This window comes from Macaca nemestrina, chromosome 16, assembly GCF_043159975.1.
Source record: "Macaca nemestrina isolate mMacNem1 chromosome 16, mMacNem.hap1, whole genome shotgun sequence".
Taxonomy (NCBI): Eukaryota; Metazoa; Chordata; class Mammalia; order Primates; family Cercopithecidae; genus Macaca; species Macaca nemestrina.
This window is the reverse complement of record NC_092140.1, coordinates 81,839,031-81,856,867: the sequence shown is the minus strand read 5'-3', so window position 1 is coordinate 81,856,867 and position 17,837 is coordinate 81,839,031. Positions and strand designations below refer to the sequence as shown.

Genomic DNA, 17,837 nt, shown 5'->3' with positions numbered 1-17,837 from the left:
CATAATAACCTAATAGGGCATTGCTATTAAAAATGTTAAAATAAAAATTCAGCGTATGAGAAATAGCAAAGGAAGGTGTGGTCTGATACTTGAGTAAATATGCACACTTTATTAAAGATGAAGAAAGGCTTGCTGGTAGTTTGTATGTTAAACAAAATCCCAACTAGGAAATGTTTGTTGCTTAGAAAGGTCCCCTATAAGTTAAGGTTCAAAACTATTCCAATATTCATCCGTAGCCCAATCTGACAAGGGTTCAGAATGGTGATTAAGAAATTACATAAAGCTGGGTGCAGTGGCTCACGCCTGTAATCCCAACACTTTGGGAGGCCAGTGTGGGAGGATCACTTGAGCCCAGTAGTTTGAGACCAGCCTGCTTAAGATGGTGAGACCCCATATCTACAAAAAACTAGCCAGGTGCAGTGGAGCACACCTACAGTCCCAGCTACTCAGCAGCCTAAGGCGGGAGGATCCCTTGAGCCCAGGAATTCGAGGCAGCAGTGAGCTGTGATTGTGCCATTGCACTCCAGCCTGGGCAACAAAGTGAGACCTTGTCTCTTTAGAAAAAAAAAAAAAAGAGGCCAGTGGCTCACACCTGTAATCCTAGCACTTTGGGAGGCTGAGGCGGGTGGATCACCTGAGGTCGGGAGTTTGAGACCAGCCTGAACAACATGGTGAAACCCCATCTCTAATAAAAATATATTAAAAAAAAAAAAAAATTACCCAGGTGTGGTGGCACGCACCTGCAATCCCAGCTACTTGGGAGTCTGACGCAGAAGAATTGCTTGAACCTGGGAGGCAGAGGTTACAGTGAGCCGAGATCGTGCCACTGCACTCTAGCCTGGGTGACAGGAGCAAGAGACTCCGTCTCAAAAATGAAAGAAAAAGAGAAAAAGAAAAGAAATTACATAAAAGCTGAGGTTGCTTCTTCAAATCTTTATGATTTTTAATTGTATGAAACCTATATCAATATTCAAATGTGATTTTTGAGGGAAATATAGTTAAATTTATAAATATTTTCCAACTTACTGAGTTTTCTTATTCTTACCTCAGGGGGATTTCCCTGTGCAATGAAGAAAAGTTGAAGAATACTCTTTGTCCATCTTTATTTCTTTGTTTTTGGCTTCTTAAGATTAGAGATTATTTTAATCTTAAAAAACATACAGATTTACCTTGTTCTTTGTGTCCTTTTAAGGTCATGTGGAAACATAAAACAAATGTTTCTTATATAGAACAGGATATTCTATGTGCCTTTAGCTTCTGTGGAAGTATGGGGAATTATGGGCTTTTCTTCAAATAATTATTTTAAGAGGCTTCCATTCCCCCTGATTTTTGTGGTGTCTCACAAGTACCCTCTAAGGTCTGGTCAGGACTGACTGCCAAATCTCTACCACAGCCTGGACCTCCTCGTGAAATATACCTAACCTGCCCTGGAGTCAGTGTGTCAAGTCCTTCCTGTAAATCCGTGACTTTGAAATGTGTTGTTATTTCCCTTTAAACTGCAGCCAGTGAATACAAATTTACTTGAAAATAGAGGGTATGGGTTTTGCCTGTTTTGTAATCAGTTTTCTTGTTTTAGTACTCAGGGCTTTTTATTTGTTGTTTAATTTTTTTAATTGTTTTTAAGTCAGAAAGATCTCTGGGTTATCTCATGTGCTAAGGGAAAACGATTTTGGTTTTTCCAACTTTAATAGTTCGTATTTCTAGGGGAGGCAATCAGGACAAGATATGCCATTAACTGTTGGCAGTGTGAAATCTGTAAGACTCAATCTCTATGATCTCAACCAAAGCTTTCTGAGTCCTGGAACTTTGCTTTGGGACAATCTGACTTTACTCATTTATATACTGTACTTAACAGTTTGTAGCTAATATATGGGGTCATAACCTTTTTTTTTAGCTAATTTACGGGGGTCATATCAATCGTGAATAGCCTTTTAAAAAAAATTTATAATCCCTAAATACAAAAATGGAAATGGAAAATTTATAATCATAACCCTCCTAATTGGGAGTATTATAAGTTTGTAATGCTTTAAGCAGTGCCTCTTACGATGGTAAATTTATAAGATGATAAATTTTATTTAAACTATTAAACTATTGTTAAATAAATGGCAATTCTATAAGTTATATTTTCTTGCAGATTAATCCCAATTGTTCCACTAGTATTCTAGTTTTGATGAGACACAAATTTTTATTGTTGTTTATTTTTGTTTTTTTGAGAGACAGAATCTTGCTCTGTCACCCAGGCTGGAGTAGAGTGCTGTGATCTCGGCTCACTACAACCTCCACCTCCTGGGTTCAAGCAAGTCTCCTGCCTCAGTGTCCCAAGTAGCTGGGACTACAGGCATGCGCCATCACACTCAGCTAATTTTTGTATTTTTTAGTAGAGATGGAGTTTCACTGTATATTGTTCCAGGCTGGTCTCGAACTCCAGACCTCAGGTGATCCACCTGCCTCGGCCTCCCAAAGTGCTAGGATTACAGGCATGAGCCACCACGCCCAGCCGAGACACAAATTTTTAATGGAAAAAGATTCTGATTCCTAGTTCCTGTAAGCTTTATGAAAACTGAGTAAACTATTTATATGATGGTACAAATTATTCTTCCTCTAATAATAACAGTACAATATAGTTTTTCCATGGCATCAGTGTAAACCATAGCAAACTAAAGGAGCGTTGCTATTAAAAAGATGAATTAGCTGGGCGCGGTGGCTCACACCTATAATCTCAGCACTTTGGGAGGCCGAGGTGGGTGGATCACCTGAGGTCAGGAGTTCGAGACCAGCCTGACCAACATGGTGAAATCCCATCTCTACTAAAAATATAAAAATTAGTCGGGTGTGGTGGCGGTCGCCTGTAATCCCAGCTACTCGGGAGGCTAAAGCAGGAGAATCACTTGAACCTGGGAGGCAGAGGTTGTAGTGAGCCAAGATCGCACCACTGCACTCCAGCCTGGGCAACAAGAGCGAAGCTCCATCTCTAAATAAATAAATAAATAAATAAATAAATAAATAAATAGATGAATTATTCTCCTAAGCAAATTGAAAAACTTTCTTACGTACTCAAAATTGAACAGAGCTACCTTTTGACTAAAAATGTCATTTTTAATGAGCAGTATTTTCTGAACACAAAATTTTGTACAAGAGTATCTCCATTGCATTAATATTATTTGTTATAATTTTTTCCCAATGAAAGGAAAAACTATTTTCTAGCTCCTCTTCGTTATGTAAATTCTTAACATATTTTTGAGAAATTTGTATTTTTTAAAGTAAAACTGTTATCTTTGGATACTTACTTTTCTTTGTTTTTCTCATTTAAAGAGAATAGGGATATTTCTGTATTATATATTTACTGTTTCATCCCTCAACTTTGGAGTGACCATGACCTTGGCATAAAGGAGAGAAACCTCTGCTTTCCGCCTAATGCTTCCAGAAGTTACTACCTTACTGGCTTTGGAGCTAATGCTCTTTTGTGCCAACCTGAGGATAATTTTGACACAATGTAAGGCCAGTTTCAGAGGTTGTTTTGCCCCACAGAGAGACTAATCCCAATACAAGAATATTGAAGGACAAAGTAGTCATTGCACAGGATGGAAAGGTGTTCTTTATTTCATCCCCTCCCCACTTCCGAAGCTGCAAAAGACCTAATTGAATCAAGTCTCCTTTCCATCTGGCAGAAGACATTTTAATAAGGACCTTTTAATTTCCTACATTTTTTGGCCAAGTATCATAGGAATGTGACCTCTTTTGAAATTTAAAAATGAAGAAGAAAAAAGAGCAACACTAAGTTCATATAATGGAGCAGATACTTTTAATGTTCGTACCATTGAAGGTGCCATTTAAGTTTATTATACTTGAAATTATATGATTTTGGGCCGGGCGCGGTGGCTCAAGCCTGTAATCCCAGCACTTTGGGAGGCCGAGACGGGCGGATCACAAGGTCAGGAGATCGAGACCATCCTGGCTAACACGGTGAAACCCCGTCTCTACTAAAAAAAAAAAAATACAAAAACCTAGCCGGGCGAGGTGGCGGGCGTCTGTAGTCCCAGCTACTCGGGAGGCTGAGGCAGGAGAATGGCGTGAACCCGGGAGGCGGAGCTTGCAGTGAGCTGAGATCCGGCCACTGCACTCCAGTCTGGGCGACAAAGCGAGACTCTGTCTCAACAAAAAAAAAAAAAAAAAAAAAAAAAAAAGAAATTATATGATTTTGTCCAGCTCTCTAAATTGTCATTTCCAATAGGTTTAGATGCTTCAAATAGTAACCACATTACTGGTAAGTAAATAGTGGGGTTATTTGGTTTAGCAGGTGGGGAAGTAAGGAGGGATATAACAAAACACGACAGATGGTGGGTACACCCCTAGTAAGACCGCCTTACCAGATAAATGAAATCCTTTTTGTATTGGGCACAACATAGTAAATTAAGTCTTGCTCTAAAAAAAAAAAAAAAAAGAAAAGGAAGAAAAAAAAAATGCCCTGATCTAAGAGTTTTTAATCTTGTTTAGATGTAGCAACCACTTGACATTTATCATTTTAACATCGAATGATTCTTTGTTTTGTTTTTTGTTTTTGCGATGGAGTCTCACTCTTGTTGCCTAGGCTGGAGTGCAATGGCGTGATCTCGGCTCACTGCAACCTCCACCTCCCGGGTTCAAGTGATTCTTCTGCCTCAGCCTCCCGAGTAGCTGGGACTACAGGCGCCCACCACCATGCCTGGCTAATTTTTGTATTTTTAGTAGAGACGGGGTTTCACCATGTTAGTCAGACTGGTCTCAAACTCCTGACCTCAGGTGATCTGCCCACCTTGGCCTCCCAAAGTGCTGGGATTACAGGTGTGAGCCACCACGCCTGGCCTGAATGATTCTTTGAATTAACAATTTATTTAGAAGTGAAGTTGAGGTTGGCCAGGTGCCGTGGCTCACGCCTGTAATTCTAGCACTTTGGGAGGCCAAGGCAGGCGGATTGCCTGAGCTCAGGAGTTCGAGACCAGCCTGGGCAACACGATGAAACCCTGTCTCTACTAAAATATAAAAAATTAGCCGGGCGTGGTGGCGGCGTGCGCCTGTAGTCCCAGCTACTCGGGAGGCTGAGGCAGAGGAATTGCTTGAACCCGGGAGGCAGAGGTTGCAGTGAGCCGAGATCGTGCCACTGCACTCCAACCTGGGCAACAGAGTGAGACTCCATCTCCAAAAAAAAAAAGAAGTGATTTGCATGGTACCAAGGCTTACATGCTTTAGAATAGATCAATGATTATTATATAAATAATTTTATCCTAAAACATTATGGCATTTTTTGTTTCTTATTGAGGGTAGATAATGTTAATATTAAACTACTAATAGGAGGCCCTTATCACTTCTCTTTTCATTTTTTCCATGCAGTGATAGGTATTATTAGAAAAAGTTATTTGTTGAGTTACAACTAAGAGGAAGAAGTAACATGATGGAAAGTGGTTGGAGATAGCACCCCATTAACATCGACAGCCAAGTCTTCTGTTTCAGAATATTGATTTATTTTGCTTTAGCTTTTGATGCCATCGTGAGATTTAAGTCTTCAGTTTCAAAAGCTCATGCTACTTAGGAGAGGTGATTTTTGCAGCTTAAAAAATTGCTTGTGACTGCAGTGTGTACACAGTTAAAAAGCTGTTCACTGCCCCTTTCAACCTTTTCATTTTGAGCTTTACTAAGAGAATGTTTTTAGGAACAGAATTCCTGAATGTAATTTTTTACGTATAAATAAAGTTTTATCTATATCTGAGAAGTTGTAGTTTTTATTTTTGTTTTGTTTTAACATTATTAGCTTTTCTGAAGCAGGCAGTATTGGTAAAGATAATATTCTGCAAAGGTTTATTCCGGCCATCCAGATCATTGTAAGCTATTGTAAACAACAACAACAACAACTTTAACTCTAGACAACTCGTTTGCCAGGTTTTCATTATCCTAAGGTAACTATACAGATATTGTCTGTTTATTTAGAAACACGAGACAGACAAACTGGAAATGCTCTTGAGAGCACTGTGGCACTGGGTTATAACCAAGATTCCATTGTTCTTCCTATCACAGGACCTGTAACAGTGGGTAGGTTTTTCTGGATTGTTTGAGTATGAGTTTCTTTGGTTTGGTTTGGTCTCTCTACCTCCCAAATTGAAAGTGACCAAAAGAGATGCTTTGCAACATAAAAACTAAGCATTGAATGATAGGAATCTGAACATGTAGGGTCAAAAAGAGAACCTTTGCTTTCTCAGATCATTTCCCGATAATAAGTATTTCTTGAGGAGCTTATATGTTTGTTCATTTATTCAATAAACATTTATTAAATGCCTCAGTGCATGCTAGGTGCTAAGGACACGATGGTGAACCAGGCAAGCATAATCTTCCTGCCTGGGAGAAGATTCTGTGCTGGTCACTTCCAGGGTATTCACAGATAAGTAAAGCAGATTCGTTGATTTGTGATTTTATATTCTAGTGGGAGAGCAGAAAAAGATCTGAGTAAAAAAGATGAAGTAATTGCACATTGTTGATAGCTGTTAGAAAACAGGGTAGTGAGAGACTAGAACAAGTAGTTGAGGATGGGCATTCTATCGAGTCAGGGTGAGAAGAAGTCTCTGAAGATGTGTCATTTAAGCTGAAACCTAAAAAAATGAAAAGCTAGCAGTGTGAAAAGTGACTGATCACATATGCAAATGCCCTGAAGCTTTAGTTCTTTGGTGTTTGAAGAACTGCACCAGTGTGGTGGGTATATTGTGAGAAATATGATGGCTCAGGGTTGGGTCTTCATAGTATCTAGTGATACTATGAAGCCTATATAGGAGCATCTAACCCAGTCCTGGGAGGTGAAAGGAAGCTTCCTAATGGAGAATACTTTTTTTTTTTTTTTTTGAGACAGAGTCTCGCTCTGTCGCCCAGACTGGAGTATAATGGCGCAATCTCAGCTCACTGCACCCTCCACCTTCCAGGTTCAATTGATTCTCCTGCCTCAGCCTCCTGATAGCTGGGATTACAGGTGCCCGCCACCACACCTGGCTAATTTCTGTATTTTTAGTAGAGACGGGGTTTCACCATGTTGGCCAGGCTGGTCTTGAGCTTCTGACCTCAGGTGATCCACCCGCCTCGGACTCCCAAAGTGCTGGGATTACAGGCGTGAGCCACTGCCCCGGCCTCCAATGGAGAATACTTCTTAACCAAGTTATAAACATTACATTGGAATTGATCAGATGGTTCTTACACCAAAGGTCTACTTTGCTGGCCTTCCAGAATTCCCCAAATGTGTCTGAATTCACTCTTAGGCCCTTGCTCTGCAAACACCCTGTATGTAACTCCACTAATAACTGTCATTAGTTATCAGAACATTAATACATTAAACTGAACAGTGAACCTATACTTTATCATCAAAACTATAAATATTTAAGAATAGATTTTTTTTCAGAAGTTGTAAATTACTTGTTTCCTCCTGGGCCTGGTTATTGAGGGTTATTTATATTCTTTTTAAGAACTGAATAGCACCAGATGGATTCAACAGTTATTACTCAAGTCTTTAGAATTCTGGACATAGCAGGATGTTTTTACTTAGGGACTGAAAAATACAGTAGGTCAGTCTGTCTCTTAATTTGTAATCCTTAAACTATTTCTAACAGAATCACCTAGGAGTTCATTTAAATGCAGATCTCCAGGCCCACACCTATTGAATAGGAATCTTTGGGGTTAGAATCAGAGAATCTTCATTTTTAACAATTATTCCAGGCCATTCTTTGTAAATTCAAGTTTAAGAATCACTGCGCTTACGTGCAGACAAGGTAGCTCATGCCTGTAATCTCAGCACTTTGGAAAGCCAAGGTGGGAGGATTGCTTGAGGCCAGGAGTTTAAGGCTACCCTGGCCAATGTGGTGAAACCCTGTCTCTAAAAAGAAATTAAATTTAAAAAAAAGAACCACTGCACTTACATGTGTTCCTAAAAGCAATCCCCTCTCCCTTGTTACATGTTCTGTTTTCCCATTATATATTCCTAAATACATAATCACTTTACGTTGCATAGCAACAAACACCAGTACCAGCAATACTTGCCTCTTGAAGAATGGATTGTCACTTCTGTTGAGTGAATGCCTAAAAGCATTCACCCTTCAAACATCTACCAACCAGCTGCTACAGTGCTCAAGATTCTACTGCCAATGATAATTCAGTTTCATTGCACTTTACCGTCCCTTCAGCACCTTTTAAAATAGATAAGTCCCTAAGAGGAATAGTCAGATTATAAGGTCCTTGTCCCTGGCTGACTTGAGGCCAGGGATGCCTGATGACTGAATGCCTCAGAAATGCAGAACATTGAAAAGGCAGGGAGCACAAAAAGGGAGCACTGGTAGGCTATAGATAATCTGCAAAGAGTGGTCTCTACCTTATGACTATTTTCCTTGGGGGAATTAACCAGTTAATGTTACTTTGAGGTCTTAGATAACTGTGCTTTGGCAGCTAAGGTATTAACTTCAGAAGCAACTGAGTTTACTTTTAGATACCAGTTTCTATACTTGCTGACAAAGAAGAGACAACAGTAGGTGAAAGAATGTTAAAAAGAAACAAAAGGCTAGGCACAGAGGCTCACATTTGTAATCCCAGCACTTCAAGAGGCCAAGGCAGGAGGATCACTTGAGGGCCAGAAGTTCAAGACCAAACTGGGCAACATGGCATGACCTTGTCTCTACAAAAAAAAAAAAAAAATTAAAAAATTATCTGGGCATGATGGCATGGCATACATCTGTAGTCCCAGCTACTCAGGAAACTGAGGCAGGAGGATCACTTGAGTCCAAGAGTTGAAGGCTGCAGTGAGCTATGAACGTGCCACTGCACCCCAGTCAGGGTGACAGAGACCCTGTCTCTAAAAAGGAAAAAAAAAAAAAGCAACAAACTTCTGCAGAACTAGGTATGAAAGACAAATAATAAAAGTTATAAGGGTGCATCATTGTTTTGAGATCTGGACAAATTTCAAGAACCTATTCAAGAATATTGAAAAGCATTTCAAAGTTCATTTTCATATCTCTGATTACTTACCACTGTCCTGCCCTTTAAAGCACTTCCATTTGTTTTCTTTATGATGGGGTAATGTTGGCCAAACAGGCTATATGATAAGGTATTTAGTCCTAGTTTTGTCTTCATATAATCAGAGCTCTGAGATGAAAATAAACTTGTTCCTTTTTTATCACTAGGTACAAAAGAACAAATGAAGTTGCTTATATATATAACATGATGATTTTTGTCTTTTTAGGTGATGGCTGAAAGCAACACATTTTGCTCACCTAAGGATAAATAATACTATAATACCTAATTCACACTACACACTTAACAAAAGCAATTTATCATCAGCCTAAGATTGCTCATATTTATAACAGATACAGATATAATTAATTTAATATTGTCCAGCAAATAAATCTAGAAACTGTGGTTATTCTTTAGTCTTCATTTTAACTGAATTTAAATTAGTGTTTTCCCCTAAAAGCCTTGTATATTGCCTAATAAAATTGTCATATTTGAAAACAGAGGTTCTTAAAGTTTAAAATGTTTGCAGTCAAATGACAGTTTATCAATAAAGATTTAAAACTATCTTTTAACCTGTCAGTTTGTAAGATGTTAATCAATCCATTCTACTGTGTTGCCTCTAAGAAAATGACATGAGAAGATGGTTTCAGAGTATTTCTTTCTACCAGCAAATCATAAAGAGCTTTTTAAAATCACATTTATAGTCTTTCTAGCGAGCATATGTGAACACACAGTGGAGCTGTATCTTTATTGAGTGTTTACCAGAAATGAGCAATATCTAGGCTTAGGCGAATGGAAGGTGATAGTTGAACAAAAATGAAGCCCAATTTAGTCAGCAAAACCGATGTCTTTCCAACTTTGATGTTCATCAGAATCCCCTGGGAGCTTATTACAAGCATAGATGCCCTAACCTTACCAGAGGGTTTTTTTGTTTGTTTTTTGTTGTTGTTTTGTTTTGTTTTGTTTTTTTGGAGACAGAGTCTCACTCTGTTGCCCAGACCGGAGTGCCGTGGTGCACATCTTGGCCCACTGCAACCTCTGCCTCCCAGGCTCAAGCGATTCTCATGCCTCAGCCTCGTGGGTAGCTGGGATTACAGGCATGCACCACCACACCAGGCTGTTATTTGTATTTTTAGTAAAGACAGGGGTTTCACCATGTTGGCCAGGCTGGTCTCAAACTCCTGGTCTTAAGTGATCAGCCCACCTCGGCCTCCCAAAGTGCTGGGATTACAGGTGTGAGCCACCGTGCCCAGCCAATCAGAAGTTTTTATTCCATCTATAGGTTTGGGGTTGGACCCAATAGATGGTTGGGCCGTCTATTTTGGGCAAGCTGCCCAGGTGATTCTGTGTACCCTGAAGTATGAGAATCCAACTTGTTTTGGTCTGAACATGACATTGCTAGAGGTTCTTAAAGTTTAAAATGTTTGCAGTCAAGCCACAGTTTAGAGTCTCACATTAAGATTAATAGAATTGAGGTTAAGATTTCTAGAATCAAAGATGTTAGATGGTTGTCAGATTGTGGCCACTGAGCCTCTTGATTCAAAAGACAGAAGGTAAAACTCATTTTCCTAGGCTCCCTTGCTGCTAGAGCACGAGTATGTGGCCTGGCCTCTGCCAATCAGATGCATCCACGTGCAATTGGTATTCCAAGGGAGAAAAGGGAAGAAGCTGGTATTCCCAGAATCATCTTCTGATGGGCATGTTAGTGGACATGGACAGATCGTCAACAGCAACAGAGGTGGCATGTCTGGCACCCAGTCCCAAGCATCCGTGGTGTCAACTGCTGTGACTGTGAGACGGGCTTCTCTAGAGGAGCATTGCAGTGTGGGTGGACACATTCCTGCTTATATAATTTCTGGGTCGGCTTAAACTAATCAGAGTATACTCCTTTGTTTGCAACTAAGCCCTGACTAACATATTGAAGTTATACCATGCCAGTTAACCATGGTATAAACTTTGGAGACAGCAGCCTGCAGTCAATTCCTATGGAAACACTAGCTATGTAAACCTGACAAAGTTTCTTAACCTATTTCAACTGTAATTTCTTTGTCTCTTAAGTGGGGCAATAATAACTCACAAGATGTTACCAGGATTACATGAGATGACATATTTAAATAGTTAGCACAAAATCCAGCATAAATGATGGTGGTTGTTATTGTAGCCCCCTGGCTAATAGATGCACTCAGACAACTTTGGTAAACAGGCTCACTTATTTCTTATGACCTCAGAAGATTCCTGTATTGGGACTCTTGGCAGCGAGTGATAGCAACTGAACTCAAATTGGCTTAATCAAAAAAAAAGATAGTTTATTCACTCATGTGGCCAGGCACAGTGGCTCACACCTATAATTCCGGCACTTTGGGAGGCCAAGTCAGGAGGACTGCTTGAGGCCAGGAGTTCAAGACCAGCCTTAGCAACATAGGAGACCACGTCTGTACAAAAATTTTTTTAAATTAGCTGGGCACCGGGTGTGGTGGCTCACGCCTGTAATCCCAACACTTTGGGAGGCAGAGGCGGGCAGATCACGAGGTCAGGAGATCAAGACCATCTGGCTAACATGGTGAAACCCTGTCTCTACTAAAAATACAAAAAAATTAGCCAGGTGTGGTGGCGGGTGCCTGTAGTCCCAGCTACTTGGGAAGCTGAGGCAGGAGAACCACTTGAACCTGGGAGGTGGAGGTTGCAGTGAGCCAAGATTGTGCCACTGCACTCCAGCCTGGGTGACAGAGCAAGACTCTGTCTCAAAAAAAGAAAAAAATCAAAAACAAAACAAAAATTAGCTGGGCATGGTGGTGTGTGCCTGTAATCTCAGCTACTTAGGAGACTGAGATGGGAGGCTGAGGCTGCAATGAGCCATGTTCACGCTACTGGACTCCAGCCTGGGCAACAGAGTGAGACCCCTTCTCAAAAAACTAATTAAAAATAAAAGATTTTTTAAAAATAAAAATAGTAAAAAACAAAAACAAAAGGAAAAAAAAAAAGAAACAAAAAAAGGAAGAAAAAATAAGATAAAGATTTATTCACTCATGTAATGAAAAGTCCAGACTGTAGCCCTGGCTTTAGGTACAACTGGATCTGGGTGCCCAGAAAGCGTCACAGGATTCTGTCTCTCGTCCTCGGCCCGCCTTCCTCTGTGTGGGCTTCATCCTCAGGTGGCTTCCTAGATGGTGACAAGCTGGATAGCAGCATGCCTAAAGTGGCGTTCTGCCAGTGTAACCAACCAGTGAAAAGAAAGCTGCTCTTTCCCAGTAGTTCCTGCCAAATCCAAGAACTGATGCTGATCGGCTCACCTTTGGTCACTTGTTCACCCTAAATCAACCACATGGACAGGAGATAAAACACCCAGTAGCCCAGGCTAGTTCCTATCTCCACCCATGGAGCCAAAGGCTGGGTTAAACTCTATCTAAACCACCTAGAACAAAAACTTGGTAAGGTAGTTCCCTAAAAGAAAGTGGAAATGTTACCATTGGAAACAAAGATTACACATACTATAATGACAAAAACATCTGATGCTATGGCTCCGTCTCAACCTTTGATTCCCACCAGTTTTCTAATGAGAATGCCGACATTGTGTTTACCAAATTGGGGTCTCACCCACCTAACCTGTCCATTCATCTCAGGTTTACCAGTGTTAGCATCTGGCCATTGTGAACCCCCTTTTCATTCGGTATCTGCTAATCCTGGCTCATGGTTATGAATTTTCATGTGCAGAGGGGATGGGTCCCATGCACACATCAACATGCTTCAGAGATGACTCAGCCAGGGTAGGTGCTGCGCAGTAAGATGGCACTGTCTCTAAAATGCCTGCTCCTCCCTCCTGATTTGCTTCCATCACATCCTCTGACATCAAGAAGTACATTTAGCACAAACAAGGTAGATGAGAAATGAGCTGTCACAGTTTATTCACCACATTCTGCTGCAATTTATAAATCACAGTACAATTCAAAATTATTTATTTAGCTTTTCAATCTAAAAAAAAAAGAAGAAGAAGACAGGGAAATGAAAAAAATATGAAGGATGACCAGCTCCATCCCAATCAATAGCAAGTAAGTCTGCCTGACTCTGCCAATTAATCGTGTCTCTTGAATATGAGATGTCCAATGACAAGAGGCTTGGAGAGAGGTTAGCCAAAGTTGAAACCAGATTCGCCATCACTTCAAGCCCAAGGGGCCTCGAGTTAGCAACTCCCAGCTAACCATTATCATTGCTTGAGGCCACTGGTAGGCCACTGGATTCCTCAGCTTGCTCAGCAGTTCTCTACCCTGTGTGCACCATAATGTTTCCCTAAAGGAAACTGGAGGTATTGTTACCAAAAGAAGATAACGCATTCTGGGTAGGCAAAACATAAAGAAGAAAAAGGAAACTACGATCAGTAAAAAGCCTGACATAGAGTAGTTTGAAAAGGATTTCTTAAAGCATTATAGAGAGGTAGGTATTTCATAAATGGTTGTTTATAATATAATTAGCAATCAAATATGATGCTATAATCCTGCTGGCCTCTCATACATGGCCATTAGATAACTTGTAAATGTATTATTCTAAAGAGAATAGAAGGGCAGGTGTGGTGGCTCCCACCTGTAATCCCAGCATTTTGGGAGACAGAGGTGGGAGGATCACTTGAGGTCAGGAGTTCAAGACCAGCCTGGCCAACATGGCAAAACCCCATCTCTATCAAAATTACAAAAATTAACCAAACATGGTGACACGTGCCTGTAGTCCCAGCTACTCAGGAGACTGAGGCAGGAGGATCACTTGAACCCAGGAGGTGGAGGTTGCAGTGAGCCAAGATCATGCCACTGCACTCCAGCCTGGGTGACAGAACAAGACTCTGTCTCGAAAAAAAAAAAAAAAAAAGGAAGTATTTTTTTCTTACATAGGTAAATATTCCTAAACGAGCTTTGTTTATACTGCCTAGTAAGCAGTTGAACTTCAGTGTGAGCAATAATGACATTAATTTAAGGCATTTAATAATACAAATGATAGCCGGGCGTGGTGGCTCACGCCTGTAATCCCAGCACTTTGGGAGGCTGAGGCGGGTGGATCACGAGGTCAGGAGATCAAGACCATCCTGGCTAACACAGTGAAACCCCGTCTCTACTAAAAATACAAACAAATTAGCCAGGCGTGGTGGCGGGCGCCTGTAGTCCCAGCTAATCGGGAGGCTGAGGCAGGAGAATGGTGTGAACCTGGGAGGCGGAGCTTGCAGTGAGCTGAGATCCGACCACTGTACTCCAGCCTGGGTGACAGAGCAAGTCTCCGTCTCAAAAATAATAATAATAATAATAATACAAATGATACCTATTAGAGTGTGAGCTTTGAGTTCTCAGTCATAATGAAAAAAAAAAAGCTGGCGGGGGGGATGTAGCTATAGCCAAAAAAAGCTAGTAGAATATTGGATAATAGAAGAGAGAAAAGAAATACAAAAGAAAACTGTGCTACACCTGAACAAACCTATGGTGGGGCTATCTACAAAACTGTTTCTTGGCCGGGTGCAGTGGCTCACGCCTATAATCCCAGCACCTTGGGAGGCCAAGGCGGGTGGATCACCTGAGGTCAGGAGTTTGAGACCAGCCTGGCCAACATGGTGAAACCCTCATCTCTACTAAAATACAAAATTAGCTGGGCGTGGTGGCTCACACCTGAAGTCCCAGCTACTCAGGAGGCTGAAGCATGAGAATCACTTGAACCCAGGAGGCAGAGGTTGCAGTGAGCTGAGATCGCATCATTGCACTCCAGCCTGGGCAACAGAACGAGACGCCATCTCAAAAGACAAAAACAAAAACCTGTTTCTTATTCTAGTTTTGATACCTCAAGAAAAAACATGGTAAGAAAAGAAGATCTAGAGAAGAACGACTAAATTGATGAGTAGTTCTTGTCTCCAAATATTTATCGAGCTTCCACAATGTGTGAGACTGGTCTGAAGATAAAGACGACGTGGTCTTCGGCTTCACAGTCCAATGGGAGAGACAGAGACACAGAAATAGCTCTAATTATGCAATGAATGTGGTGAGCAGAGAACAGAAATATGCACAGGACACTGATTGAGGTCACAGAGGGGAGGCACCAGGCATGGCTAGGGATGAGCTGACAACAGACAGAACGAGAGAGGAATACAAAGGGACCTGTGGGTGTTGTTTCTGCTATTGTTACGTGTACATTTAGGAGTGAGAGAAGCCAGTTTGAAAAAAAGAAGCAATGGAAGGCGAGAGCTGGAGTAACTAAGAGAGAAAACAGATCCAGCAGGAAGGCTAGAGTTACGGGATGATGTATAACGGGTGGGCCCAGAATAAACAGGGAGAGGGGCCCAACCTCCTCCAAACCCAGAGAAGAGCAGATAAAGATGGTTATGGGCAGTGATAAGCTTGGAGGTAGAGGGCCAGAAAGTTAAGGGAGATCAGACCTGGCATATTCAATGTGTTGCAGTAGAGATTTTTAGCCTTTCCAGATGTTGAGAATCTGATGAAAACTACACGTTTTTCTCTCAAAAAGGCACATTAGGCTGGGAGCCATGGCTCACGCCTATAATCCCAGCACTTTGGGAGGCCAAGACAGGAGGATTGCTTGAGCCTGGGAGTTCAAGACCAGCCTGGGCAATATAGTGAGACCTCATCTGTACAAAAAAATAAAATAAAATAAAATAAAACTAGCTGAGAGTAGTGGCACATGCCTGTGGTTCCAGGTACTTGGGAAGCTGGGGTGAAAGGATCACTTGAGACCTAGAAGCAGAGGCTGCAGTGAGCCAAGATCATGCTACCGTACTCCAGCCTGGACAACAGAGCAAGATCCCATCTCAAAAAAATAAAGGCACATTACCCAAATTTTAACATATAATTTTAGTTTCTCAACCTGCTGAATCCCAGCCACAGACACCAGGTGGAGAGGCTGCATTCTACCCAGGTAAGACAGGTCATTTGCTGAGAGTAAGGAACTGGGGGGACAGAGGGTGCTTAAAGGTTTGGAATAAACACTGCAGCCCAAGTGAGAGGGACCAAAACAAAGAGGAGCGGACGGCAGAGCTAAAGTTCCTGGCCTGGGTTAGAAACAGTGGTGGGACATGTCTGTCAGCACAACTGTGCCAAGGTGAATGGCAGCATTGATCCAGGCTGGGAACTTAAGAGAGCAGAAGGCCCATTAGGAAAGATTGAAGTGATGAACATGAATTCCAGAGCAGGTAGGGAAGAAGAGAGCCCAGGAGGGGACTGACAAACTAGGAGAGAGGGCTTTGTTAGCTGGAAGCGGTGCTACCTCACACGATACCAAAAACTCCTGGAAAAATGCAGAGCACTTCCTCCCTTGCTGAGGTGGGCACACCCGTCAGCTCTTTGGATGTGTCACTGATTGTCATAACCCATCTTCCCTTCATGGTCGCATCCGGATCTCCTCTGCACCTCTCCCCGACCCCTGCTCTTCTCCCTCCACATACAAACATGCTCAAGGCTTTCCCACATCAAAAACAAAACAACAGAAACAATGAACCTTGCTTCAAGGACAAGGTTAGACGGAATTAAAGCTCATCTGCTGGTCAGGCGCAGTAGCTCACGCCTGTAATCACAGTACTTTGGGAGGCAGAAGCGGGCAGATCACCTAAGGTCAGGAGTTCAAGACTAGCCTGACCAACATGGTGAAACCCTATCTCTACTAAAAATATAAAATTAGCTGGGCGTGGTGGTGGGCGCCTGTATCCCAGCTATTCAGGAGGCTGAGGCACGAGAATTACTTGAATCCAGGAGGTGGAGGTTGCAGTGAGCTGCGATCACGCCATTGCACTCCAGTCTGGGCAACAAGAGCAAAACTTCGTCCAAAAAATAAAGCTCATCTGCCATAAAAAAACTCTGAAACAGACACACATATAAAGACAGCGTTTCAAATAAATGGTGTTGAGACTACTAGGTAGACATGTGGGGGGAAAATACATTAGATCTCTGTAAATCAAAATAAGCTCCAGATAGATTAAACCTTTTTTCCCTGGGACAGAGTCTTGCTGTCTCCTAGGCTAGAGTGCAGTGGCACCATATCAACTCACTGTAACCTCCGCCTCCCGGGTTCAAGCAATTCTTCTACTTCAGCCTCCCCAGTGGTTGGAATTACAGGTGCACACCACCACACCTGGCTAATGTTTGTATTTTTAGTAGAGACAGAGTTTTACCATGTTGCCGAGGCTGGTCTCAAACTCCTAACCTCAAGTGATCCACCTGCACTGGCCTCCCAAAGTGGTGGCTTTGTGGAGCCACCGCAAGTGGCTAGATTAAACATTTATAAATGCAGCAAGCGAAACCATAAAAGTCTGATAGAAAACACAGGAGAATTAGTTTTTGTATTTTATATATAAAATATATATAAATACATATATAAATACATAGCTGGGAGTACAGGCACACGCCGCCACACCCAGCTAATTTTTGTATTTTTAGTAGACACGGGTTTTCACCACACTGGCCAGGCTGGTCTTGAACTCCTGACCTCGTGATCTGCCTGTCCTTCCAAAGTGCTGGGATTACAGGCGTGAGCCACCACGTCCTGCGGTGTGGCCTTTTAAAGCCCATTAAAAGGGGCCTGGTTAAATACATTGTTACCTCCATTCTACCTCTATTCTACACTGCTATTTAAAAGAATGAGTCAGTTCTGTATATCCATCTCCAAGATATAGTAAGAATACTGAAGTGTAGAATCATGTGTTTCCAAAAATAAGGGTAAGGAGGGCCTACTTGCTGCTGCTCTCTCCACTCGGATGATCCGCGAGCACTTGAAACAAACACAACAGGACCAAAGGAAAATTCAATATTTCCTTTAAATCAAAATCTGCCTATAAAAGCAAAGAATGTCTCTGG

At 41.7% G+C, this 17,837-nt stretch overlaps 1 protein-coding gene across 4 annotated transcripts in view; it reads left to right on the top strand.

Moving 5' to 3' along the window:
• The window catches only part of LOC105491698 (GPALPP motifs containing 1), a 50,466-nt gene extending 40,930 nt beyond the window's left edge, over window positions 1–9,536 (top strand). For 2 of the 4 annotated variants that reach the window (XM_011758282.2, XM_024796008.2), the window contains one exon: window positions 1,051–4,444. The gene's annotated coding sequence lies outside the window, so the exon portion shown is untranslated. Of the gene's footprint in view, window positions 1–1,050; window positions 4,445–5,367 lie in introns of those variants that run through there. The other 2 variants (XM_071081351.1, XM_011758283.3) reach the window with 2 other exon arrangements.
• The last annotated feature ends 8,301 nt before the right edge of the window (window positions 9,537–17,837 follow it).